This window comes from Dipteris shenzhenensis, unplaced genomic scaffold (assembly GCF_047967505.1).
Source record: "Dipteris shenzhenensis isolate YYH24624 ecotype China unplaced genomic scaffold, Dip_SZ_1.0 scaf0011, whole genome shotgun sequence".
NCBI classification, from domain to species: Eukaryota; Viridiplantae; Streptophyta; class Polypodiopsida; order Gleicheniales; family Dipteridaceae; genus Dipteris; species Dipteris shenzhenensis.
The window spans coordinates 90-22,939 of NW_028239318.1; the positions used below are offsets into that span (position 1 = coordinate 90).

A 22,850-nucleotide genomic window follows, 5' to 3' on the forward strand; every position below is an offset into this window, starting at 1 on the left:
GGGTTTGTGCTGATAAGCACACTTCCTCCCGGCCTGGTTTTAACCCGGAGAGAATGCGATAGCATTAAAGGTACTGAGTTGGCTACCATCAAATCAGGGGTTCCCCAACCTGTCAGAAAAGGGGGGTCGAAGGCTCAAAGGCTCTCTTTATACCGTTTTTAAGAACGCCCGGGAAAACGCCAAGCGTTGGATGCGTCGAGACCCACTTTCGGCCTCCTCTCAAAATCACCTTTTACCGAAATAATATTCAAGCCGGGCCAACTTGCGTACATGGCGCATCTGCACCAGGCCCTCCTCACACCTCCCTTACCGCAGGTTTAGACCGATGATCACGTTTCTGGAATATCATATGTACACCTGATCTAAGGTCTCGTATGCGTCCTCCTTGTTCAGATTTTTCCTCGTCAGGAACTCTGGTCTAAGCTTCCCAAGCTCCATGCTGTTGGGAAACTTGGCAGGGGTCCCGCCTTCCCCATTGACTATATGTAAGTCTTTGGGGTACTTTGGGATTCTCTTCCGCGCTGAGGATTTGTACTTGTGGGCAGGGGTAAATATAGCGGACCAGCGAATCTGGTAGTCGACAATCGCTCAGACTTGATAAGGGTTGTCGCAACACCTATAGTAGTAGTAGGACGGAAAACCTCTCGCGACGCTCGCGAACCAATTGACGATGTCTTCGTCGCTGACGTTCGTCAAGCGGGCCACGTGGGTTGGACGGGCCTTCCTCTGGCTAATGATATCTCGATCCCGAAGCCTTTGGAATATTTTCTTTATGGGCGCCCAGATCTGTATGAGTAACTTGCTGAAAGACCCCGTTTGTTCCCAGTGCCCCCGTCCCTTCTGGCCCTTCCGACCTCCTAGCGCTCTGGGAGTCTCCAATGAAGACATCCAGACGCTCAACGATTCGTCCAATCATGGGACTGCCTATTGAACGTCTGATGGCACGTTGCTCCGACCTGGGCTATGCGAGATCTCTCTCGATCTTTGCCGGATGTCCCTGGCGGTCTCCCGTAAGACGCTCCCCTGGGGGCTGACCCCTGCTGTTTTCGGAGTCTCTGCTAGTTAAAGCCCCGCGTCCTGTAAACTCCCCGTTTCTCTTCTCTTCTTCGTTAGCTATCAGACCGGGATACTCTTCCCTGGGTCCTCTGACTTGGAATGGATGGCGGAGCGTCAGTAGGGAGCTGTGGGATGGATACGGTGCTTGACTCTCCGGCGCTTTTCCAGCTCTCGCGGGAATTGTAGGGGAGTATTCGAAGCCGGGACTCCCCGAATGATCGTACCGGGGGATTCTACCGTCCCTGCAGCTATTTCTGCGAATCCTGCAGAGCCTACCTCAGGGTTCGGGTCAGATTGTGGAGAGTGGGTGATACGTTCTTGGATTTTCATTATCAACTCTACGGGACCAACGATTCCCGGTGGGAAGTCGTCGGCATATCAGACGTAACGGATCCTAACGAAGTCTGGGTCATTGAAGTCCACGGGGGATAGCCCCTGCTCACGAGCTAGGCGTCTACGTCCCAACCTGATAGCTAGTCCCGCCTCCCCGTCCAGCTTCATCAGGCCACGGGGGTTTCTCATGGAGAACGCGTAGAGTTCTCCACCTTCGGCCTTTGCTCATTTCGAGGTGAAACCGTTGGCTCTACGAATGAAGGCGCGAAGGCTTTGCTTCGGCTCTGCCTCGGCTCGAAGGCCCGAGGGGCAGAAAACGCTTCTTAGCGTTGGAAAGGGGAGCAGAAGAGGGAATAAGGTAGGAGGCCGCTCCCCTCCCGGGTCGGGAAGGAAGGGGAAGCAGGAAGGGGCGAAGCCAGGAAAGTGCAAAGCAATTCCCCCGATCTCGGGGGTCCGGGATAAATTCCCGGGTAATTTCCTGGACCTCCTAGCGGAGGTCCGGGAAGGAGACGCTTTACGTTGGATGCGTTTCACCCCCACGATGGCTTTGTCGTCTACTGAAGGAGAGTCGAAGCTTGCTTCTTCCCCAGAGTTTTTTTAGTTCCCCCGACCTGTCATCCCGAAGAAAACCGATTCTCTTCCCTGAGCCTTCGGAGTTTCGTGCTCTTGCCGGATCCTCTCCATCTCCCGATCGGGCTTATGCGAGTAAATATTGCATAATAGGGGTGATAGTACACTGCCCTGTGGGACCCTGGAGGAAAAGCCACCCCTCTCACCCCCTACAAGTCCGGCGGAAAACGGTTCGTGAGTGAGGTTAAAGGAATTAGGATCGTTGATCTCCCCTCTCAAGATTGAGATGAGTCAATGTCGGTCGATGGTGTCAAAACACTTTCTAGTGTCGAATTCTAAAAACCAAGAGGTTCCAGCCCACTCTGTTTCGATCTGTCTCAGGGCCGAGTGGCAGCCTCGACCCGGGCGGAATCCGTGCGATGTGTCTAGAAACTGGGGCTCGTAAATAGATTCGGGTACCGTCCTTATTGCCCCCTAAATGATCTTGTCCCTCGGTGCTACTACTGTGAGCGGTCTAAACTCGGGAGCAAAGCCCGTTTTTTGCAAAAGAGTCATCGGCCCGAAAAATAATTTATGGAAAAGGCCCCAAATGCGATTTCCGGGAACGGTTTTTCATAAATAAGCGGTATCATCACTCCCCCCGCGGGCTCGAGCAAGGCGCCTGACAAGAGGCGCGGCGAGTCTCTCTCCAACCATTCCAAAGAGATCCCCTCCAACGAACAAGTTTTCAGAAATGAGCCCTCTTCGCCGGGGGTTAAGTTGCCTGGTTTAGACTCGATTCGCTCCTGGGACGCCAGTAGCAGTCTTTTGCCCGCAATAGTTCTGAGTACATGGGTGCGCTTCGCGCCCTGCCGTCGTCTCAGTGACTCATAGCGCTTCGCGCCCCTCGGACTAGTGTCTACCACCGCCGGTGAGTCTTCTCTCCCAGGACCAGAATGATTATCCCTGTCCAATGGGTTTACATTCATCCCTGGATGTCGAGTACTGTTTCCTTCCCCGCCATCTTTGTAGCCGTCACCTGTAATCCGTGCAGGTGTGTCCGCACCCTCTGGAGGGGACGATAAAGGATTTCTCGGAGCAACCCTCCCTGGTTCCAGACCTAGGAGCGCACTTTCCCATATGAGCATTCGATAGTATAGGTCTAGGGAAGAGTTACGAGGTAACCACTTAGGATATCCCCCCAATCCTAGATAGGTCGTCCGATGGGTTCGCGGTTCGTTGCTGTGCTTACACACCAGGCTACCCCTCCCCGAAAGCTTCGCGGGACCTACTAGTCTTCGGATCGTCGCCCGGAGGGGTTTACTGCACAAGGCCCTTGAGAGGACGCTGGCTCCTGCAGAGAGCGGAAGCCCAACGAATGTCAGATGCAAAGCTCCGCACCTCATTAAGATCATATTAGCATACTCCCCCAAAAAAAAAAGAGCAAACCCCATTGAGGAATATTCCACATTATAGCCCGCCACTAATTCAGCTTCTGCTTCTGGTAGATCAAACGGAGCTCGATTAGTTTCTGCTAAACGAGAAATGAAAAACATAATCAATACGGGGAACAAGGGAACGCAAAACCATATCTGCTCTTGCGCTATGACAATCTCGCTGAAATTACAAGAACCTACACGGATTAATACAGTAATAATAATAAGACCAATAGACACTTCGTACGAAACCATTTGAGCGGCAGATCGTAATGCTCCTAAAAAAGCATATTTAGAATTACTAGACCAACCCGCTGTAATAATGCCATAAACCCCCGGAGAAGATATAGCAAATAGATAGAGCATACCTACGTGGAAATCCGACAATACCATACCGTAATCGAAAGGTGTAACAGCCCAAGCAACCAAACTTGACATAGATGTGATTACCAGAACCATTATAAAAAGAAAGAAATTAGCACTTGAAGGTGAAATGGGTTCCTTTATAATTAATTTCAAACCATCCGCTAAAGGTTGTAACAACCCAAATAATCCCACTACATTAGGACCCCTCCGACGTTGCATGGAAGCCATGACTTTACGTTCGGCTAACACTAGAAAGGCTACTCCTAGTAGAAGTGGTGCGATGATTGCCAAGATTTGAGCTCCAAGATTCCATACATAAGAAAGATTACATACATAAAAAAGAAACACATTTGGCTCGAAATAATCCCATATTCGCACGTCCAACCCCAGGTTTACCTTTTCGGTGATCTCGGTTACGGTGAGTTCCCACTTGATCCCAACTCGTGTCAATAGGGGCAGGATAGGCTGAAGGCCTCGGCGTGAATTTGGAAGCGGGGTTTGCCACAGGGGGGCGAGAGCCCAGTCTATAGCTTCCATCAACTCATCGAACGGCGGTCCGAATTGCACCAAAGGCCTCGCTACCGATTGCATATCCGGCAGGGTGGCGTCACGGATAACAAAAAGGGTTTCCGAGAGCTCACTGAGATCGCCTGGCCCCGGGCGGCCGGGGAAGTTTCTTAGCGTGCCCATGTGTTCGGCGAAGTCGTCCTGTAGAATCCTCAATTTTCCCTTGATACTCGTCGCCATTTGCTCTGTAATCATTCTTCCGTTTCCAGGCATGTCTTGTGGTGTTGGTTATTAAAGCTGGGGATATTCATGGCAGTTTAAGGCTATCCCGGAATCGAACCCGTGGAATGGTGCCGAGGGAAAGTCGATGGTGTGCCAACATGATTCAACCGTTCAACTTGCCGGGGAGTGCGAGCCAACGCTCCCCCAACAGATACGATAGTGCGAGCCCAACTTCTTGGTGGGTGCGGCGAGCCTTTGCCGCATCCACTAGAATACGCAATTCCGAAATTCCTTCCCGGAATCGATGCCTTTCCGCGGTGGGTACGCCAAAGAAAGCAAGATTGAATTTCCATTCCTTGGACAATTCTCAGTGGATTTGCACTCCATGGTCCAATTGCGGATTCTATATACGAAATTTCCATTCTCAGTGGATTTGCACGTGGCTCCCTAAAGGAAAGTGCCCACTTCTGCCCGGCCAAAGTAATCTGCCGTCCTGGGAAAGTGCATTTCTTGTTAGCCCGAATCTGCCTAACTTTCCCCGCGCATAGCGCTTTCTCCTCGCGCATAGCGCCCGGCCATTTACCCAACGAATTGACTTTACCGACGTTAGTACAGTTAATGGAGGGACGCTGGCGCCTTCCTTTAGGATTCCCTCCAGCCACAGGTTCCCCTACGACTACCATGTTACGACTTCACCCCAGTCACTGACCCAACCGTGGTATGCGCCAAGAAGACCACCAATACCAAAGTGGGCCACACTCAACTAGGCGTGGAACACTTTAGTAATGGGTGATCCCTGGTCGATGCTTCGGGCGAAACCAATTCCCAGGGTGTGACGGGCGGTGTGTACGGGGCCCGGGTACATATTCACCGCGGCATGCTGATCCGCGATTACTAGCGATTCCAACTTTATGTTCTCGAGTTGCAGAGAACAATCCGAACTGAGGCAATCTTTCTGGATTCGCTCCGCCTTACGGCCTTGCTTCCTATTGTAATTGCCATTGTAGCACGTGTGTAGCCCAGCCCATAAGGGCCATGCGGACTTGACGTCATCCCCACCTTCCTCCATAGTAGAACTACGGGCAGTCTTTTGTGAGTGCAACATCGGCACAGAGGGAGTGTCATCAATCCCGGCCTAAGACTGAACACAGATTCATGGGCCCAGGTACCGGCTCACTTACCATCCATTACCGGGTGGCTCGCTCGTCGGAACCGTTCGCCGGAAGCCCATGTTCTATGTTCCTGCTTTAGGGGGTGAATGATGACATTGATCCTTTGAGAGCAGCATGTCTTAGCAACACAAAACGAGGGTTTCGCTCGTTATAGGAGTTAACCAAAAACGTCTCACGACACGAGCTGACGACAGCCATGCAGCACCTGTATGAATTTTCGTTTCATCCCGTTAAGGACAAGCACACTTGTTCATATGTCAAGTGTTCATACGTCAAGTGTTCATATGTCAAGGGCTGGTAAGGTTTTGCGCGTTGTATCGAATTAAACCACATGCTCCACCGCTTGTGCAGGCCCCCGTCAATTCCTTTGAGTTTCAGTCTTGCGACCGTACTCCCCAGGCGGAGTGTTTAACGCGTTAGCTGAGCCCCCGATCCGCAGACCAAGGACGAACACTCATCGTTTACGGCATGGACTACCAGGGTATCTAATCCTGTTTGCTCCCCAAGCTTTCGCACCCCAGCGTCAGTAGAGACCCAGAAAGCTGCCTTCGCTATTTCGGCGTTCCTTCGTATATCTCCGGATTTTATCCCTACACACGAAATTCCACTCCCCTCTATCTCACTCGAGTGAATTGGTTTTGAAAGCATTCCGCCAGTTGAGCTGGCGCCTTTGACTCTCAACCTGATTCACTGCCTACGTGCCCTTTACGCCCAGTCATTCCGAATAACACTTGCCCCCCCCGTCTTACCGCGGCTGCTGGCACGGAGTTAGCCGGGGCTTCTTCCTCGAGTCTTGTCACAATCGCGCACCCGACGAAAGAGCTTTACAAGCGGCATTGCCCTTCCTCGCTAACGCGACGTTTTTCACTCACTCACGCGATATTGCTGGATCAGGCTTTCGCCCATTGTCCAATATTCCCCACTGCTGCCTCCCCACGGAGTCTGGGCCGTGTCTCAGTCCCAGTGTGGCTGATCGTCCGAAAAGATCAGCTAAGCATCTGCGGCTTGGTCAGCCTTTACCCAACCAACTACCTAATACTACGCAGGCTCATCAAACAGCGCTTTAACGCTTTATCGAAGCTTTTTCGCTTTCGTTTATTCGGGATTTGGCCCAAACTGTTTGGCAGATTCCCACGCGTTACGCACCCGTTCGCCACTTTGTTTTCAACTGTTCCATGAAGGGACGAAAACAACGTTCGACTTGCATGTGTTAAGCATATCGCTAGCGTTCATTCTGAGCCAGGATCAAACTCGGTTTTTTGGTTAAAAACGCGGAAACGAGATATTTTCTGAGTTTCCGGATAGTTTTTGCAGATTCAAGGAAATACTTGAAGACGGAGGGGATACTGGACGGTTCCTCCTCCACGCGGGAAGGGAAGGGAAGGGAAGGGAAGGGAAGGGAAGGGAAGGGAAGGGAAGGGAAGGGCGTGAAGACCTTTCTTCGAGTATTTATTCTTTCATTGATCCAGTTCAACTCTCTCTGAGCCGAACCCTATTCAATGATGATGTGATTTGGGGTTCGGAGGTTCGATAGAAACTGCTCCATGATACAAAGCCATACTTGCTTTGCATCGCCCAAACCACACTCCATGTTATGAACTTCTGTATATGCCCGACGACTCGTCTCAAGGTTTCATTTTGAAGTTCTTGTTCGAATTCCATAAGCCTGAGGCATTGCTTATAGTGAGCTTTCAGGCGCTTAGCAGGCTTCCCTTCACGTTATCCCGGTGGACCGTATTCAGTGAACAAAAGAAAGTATTTCTATGAAATTTTTCGGTTTCTTTTGCCTTTGGCTCCCAACTCCGGATGCAAGACTCGAACTTGCGGCCCATGGATTAACAGTCCACTGCTCTACCGACTGAGCTAATCCAGAACCAATATGGATGTATCCCTTCATGGAGGAGGAGACACGGGGCAGGGCCTCCCGAAGAGGATGCGATCAGTAGTCCATCGGGGAACCGCTCCGCTGATGAACCCTCGTCCTCCTCGAGGGTAGATCTAGGCGATCACTTACGGGCCGTTGTGTTGCCGGCGGGATGCGGGGATTTGAGCGGGATTTTCGGGGAGGCACCACCACTTTCAGCGTATGCTCGAAAACCCACGGTTGGAATTGGAAGTCGTCACAACAAGCCTTGCAGTCATAATGAACGGAAGTCGGATTCGAACTAACTAGAAAGGGTGGTGAGTCGGGCAGCCTGAGGCCTTCCCGCTGTGATTTCGGCAGACCTTTATCTTCCTTCCGGTCGAAATCTCCTGGAATCTCTTCGAGGAACCGAGAACGCAGAACCAGAAAACCCTAATGATTCATGCCAAGCGAGACGATTAATCTTACTTTACGTTGATCTTCGAGAGAATGAAAGAATTCTACCCGTAATGGAAGCGAAAGCAACAATCATTTCTTATTATTATACGATAACGTCGGTGACTGATACGGAATATTCGACGATGAATTTTGGATCGAATCGGAGCTTGCTTGCTTTTCGGGTGGAAAAATGGCATGCATGCATTCTATAAGGTGGGAAAATGGCAGGATTTGGAATTCGGAAAAGAAATGGCTCGGGAAATGGCGGGAAAATCGCTTGCTTTTCGGGTGGCTCTTCCGGATCAATCACGAGTCGAAACATGGTTAGGGCACTGATGTGTCTCGAGCTGATTCCGAATGCCGTCAATAGAAATCTCGTAGCATTCCCCAATTTTCTTGACGATCAACAAATGAAGGGAGAAATCTTTTCCATATTCGTAATAGCCGTCGCAGCTGCCGAAGCTGCTATTGGGTTATCCATTGCTTCGGTTATCCAGCGGAATAGAAGATCGACTCGTATCGATCAATTCGATTGGTTAAAATGGTAATTGATTCAGGTGCCATTTCCGTGGGTGATTCAGTATTGAATGAAATAATACACATGTATTGCATCCAACTGGTAGTACTATTTTTTCCCCCCAATAATTCGATTTCCGTTCCAAAAAATTATGTCATACCTACCTGAATCCCTACCTACCCCGGGGAACCATTGGAATCGTTTCGTACCGTTCTTCCCCGTATTGCAGAATTCATTCATTTTATTAGGGGAATGGGGGGGTTCCACCTTACCATCCCACGGAATGTCTGTGTGGTTACACCTCTCCTTCACGCGTGAACCGGATCAAATGCTCGCTTCCAGCCTTGGCAGCTCGGTTCCGGACGAATGATTCGGACGATGGGCGGGCAGAACAGAGTTTTTTTCTAGGGGCCTAGAACTTATGAACTTATCCAGGTTTCCCAGCCCAGAAGGGACCCCGGATTTTGGCTCTGTGCCTCGTAGCCTCGATTAGCCACGCATCAGCGGATTCAGTGGAAGGAGCTTGCCCATCGTTGAGCACTCTCGTTCTTGTGGAGTGGCTTTCAGTGGGATGAGCAGATGGTTTTGGCTGATCTAGCGGGTTCGCGTCATAACCAATCGGGGAACCCAATCATTTGAAGGCAAGAAGGCCAGCGTACGAGCAGGGAAAGTAGCACTCGTTGGAGGCGTTTGACCTGTAGACCCCGCGTTCTTGTTGTCGGGTTCCCGCGCGCGAAAACGCTAGCCTTCATGAGAGGAGAGAGGGGAAATTGGGTCAATAAAAATGTTATGGCACTTTTAGCAACGGCAAGGGCTAGCAGGAAAACTTGAGGGCAACAACACTTTTTTTTGGGTTGGGAAAGTGGCTCTTCCCCGACAGACTTCGAATCTGTTCCATGGGAATGAACAACAGCTTTCCGCTTCTTTTTCTTCCCCTCGATCCCAATCCTCTTTCGATTATTGCTGGCAGCATTCCGGGGAAGCGATCACGAATAAGATGATGAAGCTAGGCTTTGCAGGCAGGAAGAAACAGGAAGCGGTTCCCCTGCCGATGGAGGATTCATGTTGCCGGAATTGAGTATTAGAAGGATCAGCTAGGCAAAGCGGTTCCCCTGGGTTCCCGATGGAGGAGTAATTAAGCCTCCATCTCGAGTGGCGCCGTTGAAGAACCTAACCTTCTTGAACCCATTTTTCTAAACCTTTGCCAGAAGCGGAACCTAAAGCTTCTCCCGGAACCTAAAGCTTTTCCCGGAACCTAAAGCTTTTCCCGGAACCTAAAGCTTTTCCATCTGCTTTTCCCTTCATGGAAGCGCTCTGCTTTTCCCTTGCTTCTCCCCTGCACTCACCTAAAGCAGGAAACTTCTACCGAACAGGAAACTGAAGCAAAGCATATAGGTGTAACCTATCTCCTGATGAGGAAAGAAACCGGCCAGCAGGAACCTTCTCCCTCGGCACAAGTCCAGAAATGCGGTTAGCCCTTTTCTTTTGCCAGCCTTTAAACTGCCATAAATATCAAGAACGGACGGGGAAGAGCAACGGAATATAAGTACGATTTACGCGCGAATTGATTTTATTTGCTATTTCAATCTCTAGTGTTTCGAGTTCGGAATGAATATCAGTATATAACGAGGAGGTATTAGTAGCTGTTCGTCTAGTGGGTTTTGTTTCCCCCAGTTAAAAGACTTTAAGTGACATTTTCGGAGCGACTTTTAGGGCAAGAGGCGAAGCTATTTAAACAGATTCATAGCATTTTCCCAGTTCTTAGGAAGCTCTGTGGTCTGAGTTCGAGGAATAGCATGAATTACTACTATTCAGTTTGCGTTCAAGTACGCAAATGGTTGCGGAATCATTTCTAAATGGGATGGTAGAGCGTCGTGCACCGTTGCACGAATAAACAGTATAAGCTCCGTCGTGCCAGGAAATGGAACTTTAGTCGAAAGCACTGTTAGCTATTTGAGAGCATCCCCGCCTCCGAGAATGAGACGAGACAGTGAGTCGCTTCCGCTTTCCAGTTGGTGACGAATTCGGCGGCTTTTCCAGTGGGACAAAACATCAGCCCACACTGATCCAACCAAGCATGGTTTTCTTGGAAGGGGAGGAAAGAGGATTATAGGAGTTGGCTGACACTTCAGAAGGGAAGGGGGGGTTAACAAAAGAAAGCCATGGGGGAAATTGCGGCGAAAGGAGCTCAGGTCCACGAAACCTATGCGGATGCATACGATGACGCTGCCCATGAAACTGAAGTAGCAGAATCTGCCCGCGGATCAGGAGGAGCTCTCCGCGGCTGCTGAGATGGATGATAATCCTTCGGCCCTGTTTTTCCTTTCACGGTTACCTCGCCGCTGGGTGTTTTTAAGGACTTAGCCATTCTACTTGTGGTAGGACTTTCGGTGGTGAAATCCCTGTCTGAATTATCGAATAAAAGTCGAGTCGATTCTTCTCGGTTTTCGTGCATCGGGCTTAGGAATATGTCTATTTGCCAATAAAGTGGCTGGTTATACTTTAGTCACATTTTCCAGTGTTGCTCGGACTATGTTACCCATGATGGGTATTCCGTTACTAGCACATCCCGCTCCTCCTCCGATAGTATTCGCATCAACCGGCCCAGAACCAGGTGTAGCTATTTGAGAAGTTCATGTTCTTAATCTTCCGATTTGTAAAAACTCAAATGATCTATAAACTCCCATTTCAGGTTTGGTGAGAAAATCACCAAACCGCAAAAAAACACAACTTTAGGTTGAGGAACGGGGTTTCGGTATAGATGGAATAATCGTTTCGTTTCTCACGAAGGACATATTCGTGCTCAGCGAGAAAGCTTCCCCCGATCCCTCTGAATCCATTCAAATTTTCGATATCGAATCTCCCTTTTTTTTTGCGGTGCAATTTTTTGCCACACCTCCAATGACAGGTTGTACTTGTCGAAACAGCCTAACCAACTCTCCCAATCATTCGCATTCAAATCCCAAAGTTGTTCGGAAAGTCCCTGCGTCGTAGCGAAATTCTTAATATGTTCATCGATACTATACCCACGTACAATCCCGTCAGTTCTGTTATCGAGACATCCCACGGAGTCGCCCTTTTCCCTGTCATTCCTCCCTAATTAGTAAATTTCGAAGGTTCCCTCCCTTCTTTCGGATAATAACCACGCTTCGGAGCATCGTTGCACGGATAATTCCCATCTTCCGGAGCATCATCCCGATTCCCATTCTCCTTCCATCCCTCCCGGACGGAATTTGGCGGGGTGGACCATCGGAGGGAGAATAACTCGTGTCATTACTAAATTTTAGAAAATTCGAGAAGCAGTCAAGACTGGGTTTTTCCCAGAGACGTTGCTTGTAGGAAATCTGATTCAAGTTTCACCGGGAAAAACGGGATTTGAACCCGCGACTTCTGGCGTGACAGACCAGCACTCTAACCAACTAAGCTATTTTCCCAAACGTCATGAATCATCGTAGATTCTTCATCGGGATCTTTCCACTCGGCACGGCTATGCCAGTAGAGATCCGAAGGTTGAAACTATATCTTCCGCCTGAACGAGGCTTTCGAGGAAAATGAAGTGAGTGGCCGCCGTGGCGGGCCCGCGCAGCGCCGGGCGGGGGCTAGGGCTCCCTGCTTCGCACCTGAAGGCGGTGGCAGTAGGAAGGTTGGTCAACCCGTGGTCTTGTCGCATTTCGAGGGCCTCGTAGTAGTAATGGCACAATCTGCAAGTTCGGATCGGTTTTTAGGCGAAGCCAGCCGCCCCCCGGCCTTTACTCGCTATGCAGCAAGCGGAGCCACGCCCTGCCGCTCGCCCAACGCTTTTCAATTGAATTGAAAGGTCCACAGATTTCATGACCATCTAGTAGTTTGAATTGTACCATAAACCAAGAAAACGCCATGCGACAGCGCACCTTCTTTTTCTTCGGTTTCCAAGAAAGAAAGAATTGCTCGTTTTTCACGTTCTCTGCGAACCTTGCCTCCATCTGTCAAGCTTTTAGTGGTTCCACACCTGCGATGCAGTCCGAAGGAGAAATCGCAGGTGTGGATGAATTACACAAAGCGTCTGCTGCGCTCGTGTAGCCAATGGAGCTGCAGTGAAGCTTTGTGAGAAGAAAGTGGCGGGCAGCCATCCACGACACGAAGTGGATGGCTGCCTGCCACTTTCCTCCGTCTCATTCAACTGTGATAACGTTTTTTGCAAGTATTATTCAGCTTTTTCTTCTTCGTCATGCGGATAAAGCGGGCTCGCTCCTTCTGCCCCTTCCGGGATTCCCGTGGTTGTACCACCATCAATCAAATTAGTGGATTTGAAAACCATACGCCGGATTCAATTCATAATTACAGTGTTTGGTTTGGAAAACCAACCTTGGGTAATAACGGACTCGAACCGCTGACTCTCTCGGTGTAAACGAGGCACTCTACCAACTGAGCTAATTACCCTCTGCAGGGGGCTCACAGCCCTCCCTTTCCTTCTACGGTGCCTACCGGCCCGTATCGAGTCCCCCCTCGGGCAAGGTCCTCTCGTCCCCCCGGCCCTCTTGCTTGGAATTGCCAGATCATCAACTATCAAAGAGCACACCATGAGTGGTGCGTTTCTCGATGGTGTTCTTCCATTGATCGCTCGACGCTTTATCTTACTACATATCCCTACCGGTAATTCATCGCTTTGTGCCCTGAGTCGCTGCGCCATTGAAGTGCATCCATCCCTCGGCCTTTTAGTTAGAGCGAAGTGGTGGATAAGTGGCCTGGCTTCCGGTTGAAGAAGAGGGCCGCGAGATTCCCTTCCCCGATTCCCGAGAGAAATGGCGTGCGGGGCGCGAAACGCGCTCCGGAAAGAGATAACCCTCGAAGCGAAGCGCGCAAAAGCGCTTCTCCGGAGATAAAGCGCTGAGTTGCTGGGGTTCCCGTTAGGGAACCAACAAGTACCCCCATTTCCAAAACAAGAAATGGCGGAAATGGAGAAACGGCCAAATCTTAGGCAAAGGAAGGAAAATCTTTCGGAATTGACCGTCCTTCCCTCCCGTCCGGCACAAGAGATGGAGGAGCTAAAAGCGGAAAAGATATCCCAAGGGCGAACCGCCTCCGATTTGTTGTTATGGCCCGGATGGCCGGCCGGAGGTAGCCTAGAGAGGTGCCCTTAGCCACCCAAATGATACGCACTTTTGCTACGCCAGTATCTCGAACTTGTACGACTGGGGGAAATAAGAATAGGCGGCTGAGGCCCATTTGTCCTTGGTTACCTCTACTAGGGCCCTGTCGAACCGGGCAATAGCTGGTCCTTGTATATCTTTCTGGACCTTCCCAGCGCTATGTGCCCCATATCCAGTATGATACTTGTCTGTGGTAAAGAAACGCAACCTCTTCGTACCGAGCTAGGTAATCAGGAGAAAAGGGATTCGAACCCTTAACCTTTGGTTTTGGAGACCATTGTTCTACCATTGGAACTATTCTCCTGAAGCGGAAGAAAAAGGTCAAATCAGTCGTGGCTCCATTATAATACGCAAATTTATAGATCAATACAGATCGCTCTGTTTTCATGATTGACTAGCACAGATAACAATAATCCGATTTCGCAATAATCCTAGTCCAACAGGGGGAAGAGCACATTCTATACGTTTTTCTCTGGCTCTCTCGGCTTTAATCCCGAGATATTTCATCTTGTGCCGGTAGGGAGCAGAGATGCTGGAGTATCAGAGATCGACCCAGCCAAGTCGGATAGCCCTTTAGCTTCTGCTGGGGCGAATTATTCATCCAATTTGGTCATTTCTTTCAGCCATTCGGGTCAATAAATAAGCAATTTCTTCATGAAATTAGAATTTTATTGGCAAACAAATGGTTTGAATTCATTCGCTCAGCGTCGATTGCCTCTGCTTCGTGTCCCCCCATTTGGATTCGACAAAGCCAAACAACCCATTTCATTCAAAAAGGCATTCTTTCTTATCATGTTTTATTCGGAGAGCCAACAAACAATTTTTCTTATTTCGCCTCGAAGTGATCGACCATTCCCATTATTTTGGCAAACAAACCCTACGATCTCAGTCGCTTTCAGCTCCCTCGATCATTAGGCGGGGGGTAGGTCGAGCAAAGATCTCCCAGCAGCATCCAATCTCAATGCCTTCATTCGATGTTGCTTTCAGCTCCATCTCGTATTGGACCTTCGGTCTTCGACCTCAGACCAGCTTCTAACTCCCTTGCTGCCCTTCGGCCAGCTCATCAAAGAAAGAAGCTATCGTGCCAAGTGCCTTCGATGTCGCGCGTAATCTATCAGGGGTCGGTCGATCTTCGATCTTCCAGGATCTCTCTCGTCAAGCGGGTTCGAGGTGCTCGGCTCATTAGCCATTGTTTATGAAACAGATAGAGAACCCGAAAACCCAACTATTCCCTATTCTCTTCGGCCTTAGAAGCACCTTCTAGCCAATCTAGCAAATCAAGAATCTAATCCGCTCGATGCGAAGTGGGAGTTGATCATTAATATTATGATGCTCCCGAGTAAGCTTCAACTGCCGCTGGTCCGGAGTTAGAACTAGCCGTTTCTCGAAAGAGATTTGACAAGTTAAAAAAGCCCGCAAGGTCTCTCCCGACAACTGTCCCGTCTTTTTAGGCGTTTACCAGCCGAATTGGATGGTCCCATTCGGAACTACCTCTGATCGACGCAGCCAGGCGAACCACCCTTACGGGCGTTCGGACCCTTTCCCTTCGCCATCCACACCAGCCATAGAGCCTGCCCAACGATCGTTGCTCTACCTCTGGCCGTAGCCCCCGGAGACCGGTTGACTCTAGGAACCTATCACCGTGAGCATGATAGCAAGACTCCGTTTATTTGTCATGTTTTCTTCTTCGTAGTTGATCAAGAGGGTGGAAATCTGAATAACCTTGTCAGTAGTTTTTCGTTCCCTACCCCTCTCTAGCCTTCAGGAGGAGTTAGTGGTTGCCGTGGATTAGACCACTACCCTTCTAGAATACACAATTCCCAGACGCTTCTCGTGTATTCTCTTCAGGGATTATCCCTGCCTTCGGTTCGTCAATTCTGAACTGCACTCCCTGCAGCCTTATTTTCTTGCCCATCTCAAGGGACACGTGGATTTCGATATTGACGTGCGGAACACATAAACATGCCAACCCTTCTTCTCCGAACTGAACCGGATGCCAACCGCCGATTCTCATCCTCCCCCCCTACCCCCATCCGAGCCTTTCCTGCTCTTTCTGGGTGACCCAAGGCTTGATGCCAGATGATGCCTCATCTAGCACCCGTGGACCCCGTATCGGTGCGGAAACCTCATCCCAGATGCGGAACATAGTTCCATACCTTTGACTGACTGTTTTTCACAGCCCTCGGATAATCCGGTGATGTGGGAACGACATTAATCGCTTTCCACCACACCGACACGTCGTAGTGTCCCCTTTCCATTATCTCTACCAGTCTCGGTGAGAGATAGTCAGTCCATTGTCTTACCCAGGACGAAAGGACGTACTTCTCCCGTCCCGGACCCATTCGTTGAGATGAGTATCGGTATGTTCCGGAAGTCAACCTTCCACTCTTCCCAACGCCTAATGGCCGCCAAGAAGCGCTTGATGTGATGCGTCACGTGGTCTTGTCTGACCAATAGACAGCCACCACTGCAACGGGATCGGAAAAGGTCCCGACGGTGAATGCATCATTATTTTGTGCCGAAGCCAACGCCCGTGTCTGGGGGGCTTAACAAGCACCTTATACCCGGCTCCGAATAGTCGATAAGTTTCGGCTATCCGTACCTCACGGTACTCCCGGAGCCTCTCCACCAGTGGGGATAAAGTTATCGCCGATGATCTACGGACGGCGGTTATCCACTTAGGAGAGATAGGCGACACATCAATGTTCCGCCAAATAAATCGTTTGGCAGATTCGTAAGAACCATTATTAGATATTTGGCTCCTACTCGAATTGATAGTGACATCTATACGGGGCATAATCAACGATATATATTCGCCACCCGGCGGCCACCTATTACTGGGTCGTCTCCCAGTACACCAGAATTTCTGAAGATCCTATTATAACCGGATCTCCTGGCTGCGATTCGGACCACCATATGGTGGCACAAAGAAAAGCAAGGCCAAGACGAGTAAGCCCCAAGAGGCTGACCAATCTCGAAACTCCATCCTTTCGGATAGGTTTTGGTTACCACTTCGCCGCCAGAACCGCGAGCGTCTATCCCCCGGTGGGCAGAAGTCGCGAACGGGACCTCAAACGAGGTACCCCGGATCCAAGCTTCCCAACCTTGGGCTAAGTGTTCTCCAAAGAACGATTCCAGCCTCGCGCTTTGCAGGCGAAACGGAAATCTATCTGTTGCTGCTGAGAGGTTCCCTTCGGCCAGGTGAGGGGTTAGACCAAACACCCGACATAGAGATCCCCGACCGTCCGCCGATACCAGATTTGAACAGATTCCTACCTTTTCGGGGTTGGGGGAGGGACCCTCGGTTCGGGTTGGTCCGGGCTAAGCGCCATCGGTTCCCCGGAAGAACCCCATGGAATTAGAGATGGGAAAAATGAGGCTCTGGCAGCAGCCTTTGGCAGCAAGATTTTGTATTTGCCTATTCTCGCGTATCCTTTTGATAGTCTTCCGAAAATCCATAGCATTCTGAAAGTGATTGGGTTGAAAAACGAAGAGAACCCCTTCCAAGCAAGGGAAAAGCGGGTGCCGCAACGCGGGCAAGAAGCTCGGGAAGCGGCTGTAGCGCAGGAAGGAAAGGGGCTCCCGTGCATACGGGCTATGCTCATGCATTCGAAGCTCCCGTGCATACGGGCTATGCTCATGCATTCGAAACTTCCAAGCAAGCGCGGAAAAGGTGGCAACGCGGAAAACGCCAAGCGTTCTCTGCCCAAACACCACAAACTGTCATGAATATCAAAGACGGAAAGATAATGGACAGAAACAAATACGTCGGCATCAGGATCTAAAATTCGTCGTCAAATAGGAGAAAATGTTCGGCATAAAAGACTCAATCCGAGAAAGAGAGCCCTTATTCGGGAGTGGGGATTTCCCCTTATTCGGAGGGAGAGGCTTCTGAAAAAATCATGGAAAAGAGGGAAATCTGGGAATTTGGCCGACCTAATTTTGGGGTTTCCCTCCTTTCGAAAGGAGCTCCGGAAAAAACCATCCAAAAGACGAAAATCTGAAGATTTCTCCGAAAAATCACATACTTCGTGAAAGTCGTCCCCCTCTTACGGATTACTCATGAAGGGAAAGATGTAAAAGCTCAAACCGTTACTAAAAACTATTAAAGGGAAACACATCAATCTTCTACCCTTTCTAGAAAAAAGATCGGACGTTATTCCGGTTCGTATTCCCTCTCGTGAACATATTTTATAAGCCAGGTAGCCAACAAGTCATAAACATATTTATGCCAATCCCAAAATAGTCAATATTCCTGGTTCTACAGTACCCTGCGGTGATCCCACACCTATTAAAGAAGCTTCTTGAGATCCTATCAAACCAGACATAGCATGGTATAAAGAAAAGAGGGAACGAATTAGAAAATCGACAGAATAACTGAAATAAAGAAAATGATCTCCTTCGAGACTTCCCTCCTATCTCTCTATTTATAAAGATTCTTCCCATTATCCTTTCAGTCATAAAGGTTATTGGATACCTGAAAAGTATCCCCTCTTCCATTATGAGAGGAAAAAAACTTCTCCTTTTTATTTTCATTATCTGGACTATTATTATCCACACTATTCGGAGGTCGAGTATGAAAAACCCAATGCTGTGGTATTCCCTGAACCTCACTATAATTCTATAAAATCTCCCCATAGAAATGAAATAGAGAGACACTGCCTTCCCCAGAACAGAAGGAAGAAATGGCTATTCAATATCGTAAATCATTGGCGGAGCAATCGAATAGCTAACTCCTACTGTTCTCTTTTGATATGTATATGATCAGTATCACGTATGTAATACATATCTCAACTCATACGTAATATATTATTTGCCTTAATCGCTGGCAAGGCGGCTATTCGCCTCAAACGCCGCCGGCGAGGCAAACGCCTTGCGCTTTTTTCTCCGGGAATAAGGCTGCTAGGCAGGCGAGCTTAAGCTCAGCTATAGGTACCATCCTACCTCCTGATGAGGTATATAACAGTTAGAAAATACTCAATATACCTTATGCCTTTTTGCCTGCGCGTAGCGCTTACCCGACAAAAACAAAGAAAGGGGCGGGCGCGCCTTTAGCCTTTGCCATTGGACGAGTCTCACAAGGCTAGGCCAATACGCTCACCATCAAATTCCAGATCCCGAGGCTGAAGGGCGCACAGGTCTCTTCGTCCTGCATCCAAACACTGGAGACAATTCGATCATCAACCGACCGGTCTCCGTAGCTTCGATGTGGGATCTTCTTGGCTTGCAGGCTAGCAAGTAGTTCGCAAAGCGAACGAAGTGGAAGGCTTACTTTGAGCCTTCCACTTTCTAGGCTTCGCCGTATTATTTAACCATCCCATTCGGCGAAGTAAAGGCTGGAATGACTACCTCACCGTTAAGATGGTTTGAGGTGTTGATCCGGTTAACACTTCGCTAAGGGTTGAGGACTTGTTTCAACCAAGGCCTTGGGCAAGGATCGCTTGCTTCGGTCGCTGCGCTTCGCCGGCTTTCTTTGATGATCGATGAATTCCTGCCAGGTTGATGAAGTCCCTGCCGTTGGTTGGTTGGATTATACGAAGCAGGAAGGATGTGGCGGGGCAAAGCTGGATTCGCAGATTATGGAATTTGTTTGGAAGATACTGCCTTCTTGCATGATCTTTTTGATGGCGGAATTCTTATGAAATTCGGAAACCTCGGCCCAACCGGAACCCTCCGGCCACAACCCGAGAAACTGATAAACGTCAGGAACAAAACCCGAGTGGCCGTAGGACGTAATTCTGCAAGCGGAAAAAGGGACTCGAACCCTCAACTTCAGCCTTGGCAAGGCTATACTCTACCATTAAGCTATTTCCGCCAGCGGAACCAGAGCCGGGTGCGGAGCGGAGAAAGCGCTATAGCTTTCTCCGCGGCTTCGTTGTGGATTGGAACCACTGACTTGAAACTTTGATGACTTATCGACGTTCCTTTGTTGATCGATAGGCGGGGCGCTGCGCGCTTCCCTGTGAAAACGCTACGCGTTGTTTTCGACCCATGCTTGGAAAGATTCGAACTCTCAACCCCCAAATCCGTAGTTTGGTGCTCTATCCAATTGAGCTACAAGCACTTTGGTTAGCGAAACGAACAAAGGCTAAGACGGTCGGAAGACCTTCTGCGCTTCGCGTTTCCCCGGTCAGAGAAAAAAGCCCAAACTGTTTGGCAGATTCCCACGCGTTACGCACCCGTTCGCCACTTTGTTTCCAACTGTTCTCACGTGGGGCATTTGACAAGACAAGCAAAGGCGGGGCGGATCCTGCCGGTGGTACACTTCTGTTTGGGGGGTGGGGGGGGCCCCACCAAGCAGAAAACGCTTCGCTTCACCGAATCCAAACCACTTTTTTTTGCCTAAGAAGAAGGCAAAGCCAACCACCAAGGGGGGGAACCGGCTTTGCGGTTGGTGGCCCCGTAAGGACGAAAACAACGTTCGACTTGCATGTGTTAAGCATATCGCTAGCGTTCATTCTGAGCCAGGATCAAGGGTTTTGGGGGATTTTGCCATCTAAGCAATAACTTACGACGAGCCCCGGGGGGGCCGAAGGGGATAGCGTAGATCATACGCTACCCCGACGACCCCGCTACTAATGTAGGCGATTCATGCTTTCACTGCTGGCAAAAGCCAAACGGCCCCGGTCCGCCCACCATGCTGCTAGCGGACACTTCGCCGCAGCTGAAAATTCTCTCACTAGCAGGAACACACATAAAAATTCCGCTGCGAATCTTGGTTGTGCTCGCAGCAGGCTTCTGGTGCTTAAAAAAAGTTTCAAAAAGGCCCATCTCTAACGAATAATCGGTCAATAAATGCCACATACCAGCATTAAGCCCAAAATTGGAGAATGGCTAGCGCCACCAAATGACCATTCAATTGTACGGAAGGTGCAAAACCGAGGCAGGCAAGACGGGTTCGAACCGCAAACGTTCGGCTTTCAGCCGATCGATTTACCAATTTTAATCTATCTCGCTTTTTTTCATGGGAAAAAGGGTCGGGCCCCATCAAAACCCTCCCTCATCATTGTCGGCATAAATTCATTCCCCTCTCGGGAATTAAATTAAAGGGTGTTTGTGATTCGTTTTTTCGAATGTTTAGTGACAAACAGCACGAGTGTGCATGAGGGTCCGGGCTGTCAACCACGTCTCCCGATAATTCTCAGTACATATGGCAGAAAACGCCTTTCACATATCGGGGTCGGAATGGGATCGGGTGTTCCGCGTCTTACTAGGATGCCCGGACGGAACGAACACGCTTGATTAATGAACAAAAGAGTGCTAACGACAAAAGCACCGAACAGAGAAAGTGCAAATACAGCTGGTACTTAGCCTTTGATTGTTCGATCGCTACCAACCCCACAAGGAGGTCATCAATTCGCAGGTGGTTATTAAGTAAAAGGTGTAATATGAATGGCTACGCTTTTTCGAATATTCATGGATTATTATACGATAATCTTCGTTTGCTTTTTTACTGCGAGATTGGTAACGAAAATTCGTTACCGCTATTCAGACTTGACTCCCGATCTCTTCAATGCCGCCCAGCCGACGGCCGAAATAACTGACATACAGATATGGAAGTATACATATGTCTATGTCACCCCCAGTGGCTGCTTGTTCAGAACGCGCGTTTATCAGTGTTCGCGGCGGTCCGGTTGTAGTATATAAGGAATGGAGACTAAAAAGTTAATTAATTAAAAGGTACCCATCTTTCCCATTCTTTCTTCGCGAAGTGGTTAGTAATGTACAGCATTCTCAGCTCAGTTGGATAGAGCAACAACCTTCTAAGTTGAAGGTCACAGGTTCGAGTCCTGTAGGATGCAGAAAGTGCACATTGGATCATATACCGTTGGGGAATGCCTCTACTTGTTTGATTCCTCGAACTTCTACTTGTTTGATTAGTCCATTGGAACGGGTTAGGACGTGTGGATTGACCGATTTATCAATGTCTCGCGATCTCGGCTCAGAAGGTCGAAGCTTACTGGGAGAGTGGCCGAGTGGTTAAAAGCGACAGACTGCAAATCTGTTGAAGGTTTTCTACGTAGGTTCGAATCCTGCCTCTCCCAATGCCGAAGCAAATTAGGAAAGAGAAGCGAAGCAACCGAAGAATGAGAGGGGAGCGGGGAGGGAAGCTCGAACATCCAATATCTAACCAGCCAGCCCCGGCCAGCCCTTATTTGATTGACCAAGTGAAAGAAATTGCGGAGGAGGATCCTATGATTCCTATTACTGAGTGAAGCGAGGAAGTTTGATCGCTGTCATCCCGCGAACGCGAATGTCTGGTCTCTAATGTTGTAACTACTTGATATCCCTCATGCCTCAGTTCGACCACACCTAGCGGACGAACTCTCTTCGTTCGATTCCCCGATGGTGCCGGTGGTTGTCGGAGTGCCCCAAAGTCGAGTTGTCTTTCTTGCGTTGTAAATTGCCCGCATTTGGTTTCTGTTCTGGTTTGAATGACCTTTAGAATAGAATAGAATAGAATAGAATAGAATAGAATAGAATAGAATAGAATAGAAAAAAGTGTTGGCCTGTGCGCGTGTATAGCTCTAGGGCGGAGTGTGCCTCGGATCTCGGATTTCATAAACCAGCCTACTCATTACGACGGGAATTCCTATTTGTTGTCGAAAGCAAGCTATGCGATCGGGGCAGCCACGCAACGGGAAGATCCGATCCTTGGCCCAAGGTTGGCTAGAAGCAAAGATCCTTGGCCTGCGCTGCGAGCGAGCGATGTGCACCGGCCAGAAAGGATACCCCCGAGAGCAAGGCTTCGGCTTCTCCAAGGAACCTTCTGGAATTCAATCCCAGCAGCAATGTATATCTCGACCACGTAGTTGCCTCTCGGGCGACGAAATGCTCTATGCCTACCATTCGATCTCTGGATAAAGCCTTCGATCAGCACATTCCCTACGAATCGGTCTTTCTGAACAGCTCAGCCAGGATCCAACTTCCGACATACAGCTTTTCCATGATCCTCCTTTTCTAGCTTCGAGCCGGAAGCATACAGCTTCCAACCTATGGGGTCGAACAGCTAGGAACTTTCTTTCTTTTTACCCAATTTTCCATTAAATACTGCTAACCCCTGGCTAACAGGGTGAAAAAGATAGCTTATATCCTACCCGGCTTCTGTCCCACTCTCTCGATCGTCAGATCCACACCCTCCTAGATGTTCCCTATCGGTTCATCTAACGATCCACCTCGTAGCCCTCAGCTATTCTATCCTCATGGCTAGGATCTTAATCTCTAAACCACCCCCCGGTAAATTGGGAAATCAAGATTTCC

General features: G+C 49.4%; 3 non-coding genes and 2 pseudogenes across 3 annotated transcripts; 1 reads left to right on the forward strand and 4 right to left on the reverse strand.

The window, feature by feature from the left end:
- Positions 1 to 345: 345 nt before the first annotated feature.
- On the reverse strand, positions 346 to 1,578 carry LOC147879461 (uncharacterized; annotated as a pseudogene).
- Positions 1,579 to 5,116: 3,538 nt separating this feature from the next.
- On the reverse strand, positions 5,117 to 6,897 carry LOC147879462 (18S ribosomal RNA; annotated as a pseudogene).
- Positions 6,898 to 11,820: 4,923 nt separating this feature from the next.
- Positions 11,821 to 11,894, reverse strand: TRNAD-GUC (transfer RNA aspartic acid (anticodon GUC)). The gene has a single exon. It is a non-coding gene; the product is annotated as a tRNA-Asp (tRNA).
- A 912-nt stretch (positions 11,895 to 12,806) lies between these two features.
- Positions 12,807 to 12,879, reverse strand: TRNAV-UAC (transfer RNA valine (anticodon UAC)). The gene has a single exon. It is a non-coding gene; the product is annotated as a tRNA-Val (tRNA).
- Positions 12,880 to 21,551: 8,672 nt separating this feature from the next.
- On the forward strand, positions 21,552 to 21,634 carry TRNAC-GCA (transfer RNA cysteine (anticodon GCA)). The gene has a single exon. It is a non-coding gene; the product is annotated as a tRNA-Cys (tRNA).
- The last annotated feature ends 1,216 nt before the right edge of the window (positions 21,635 to 22,850 follow it).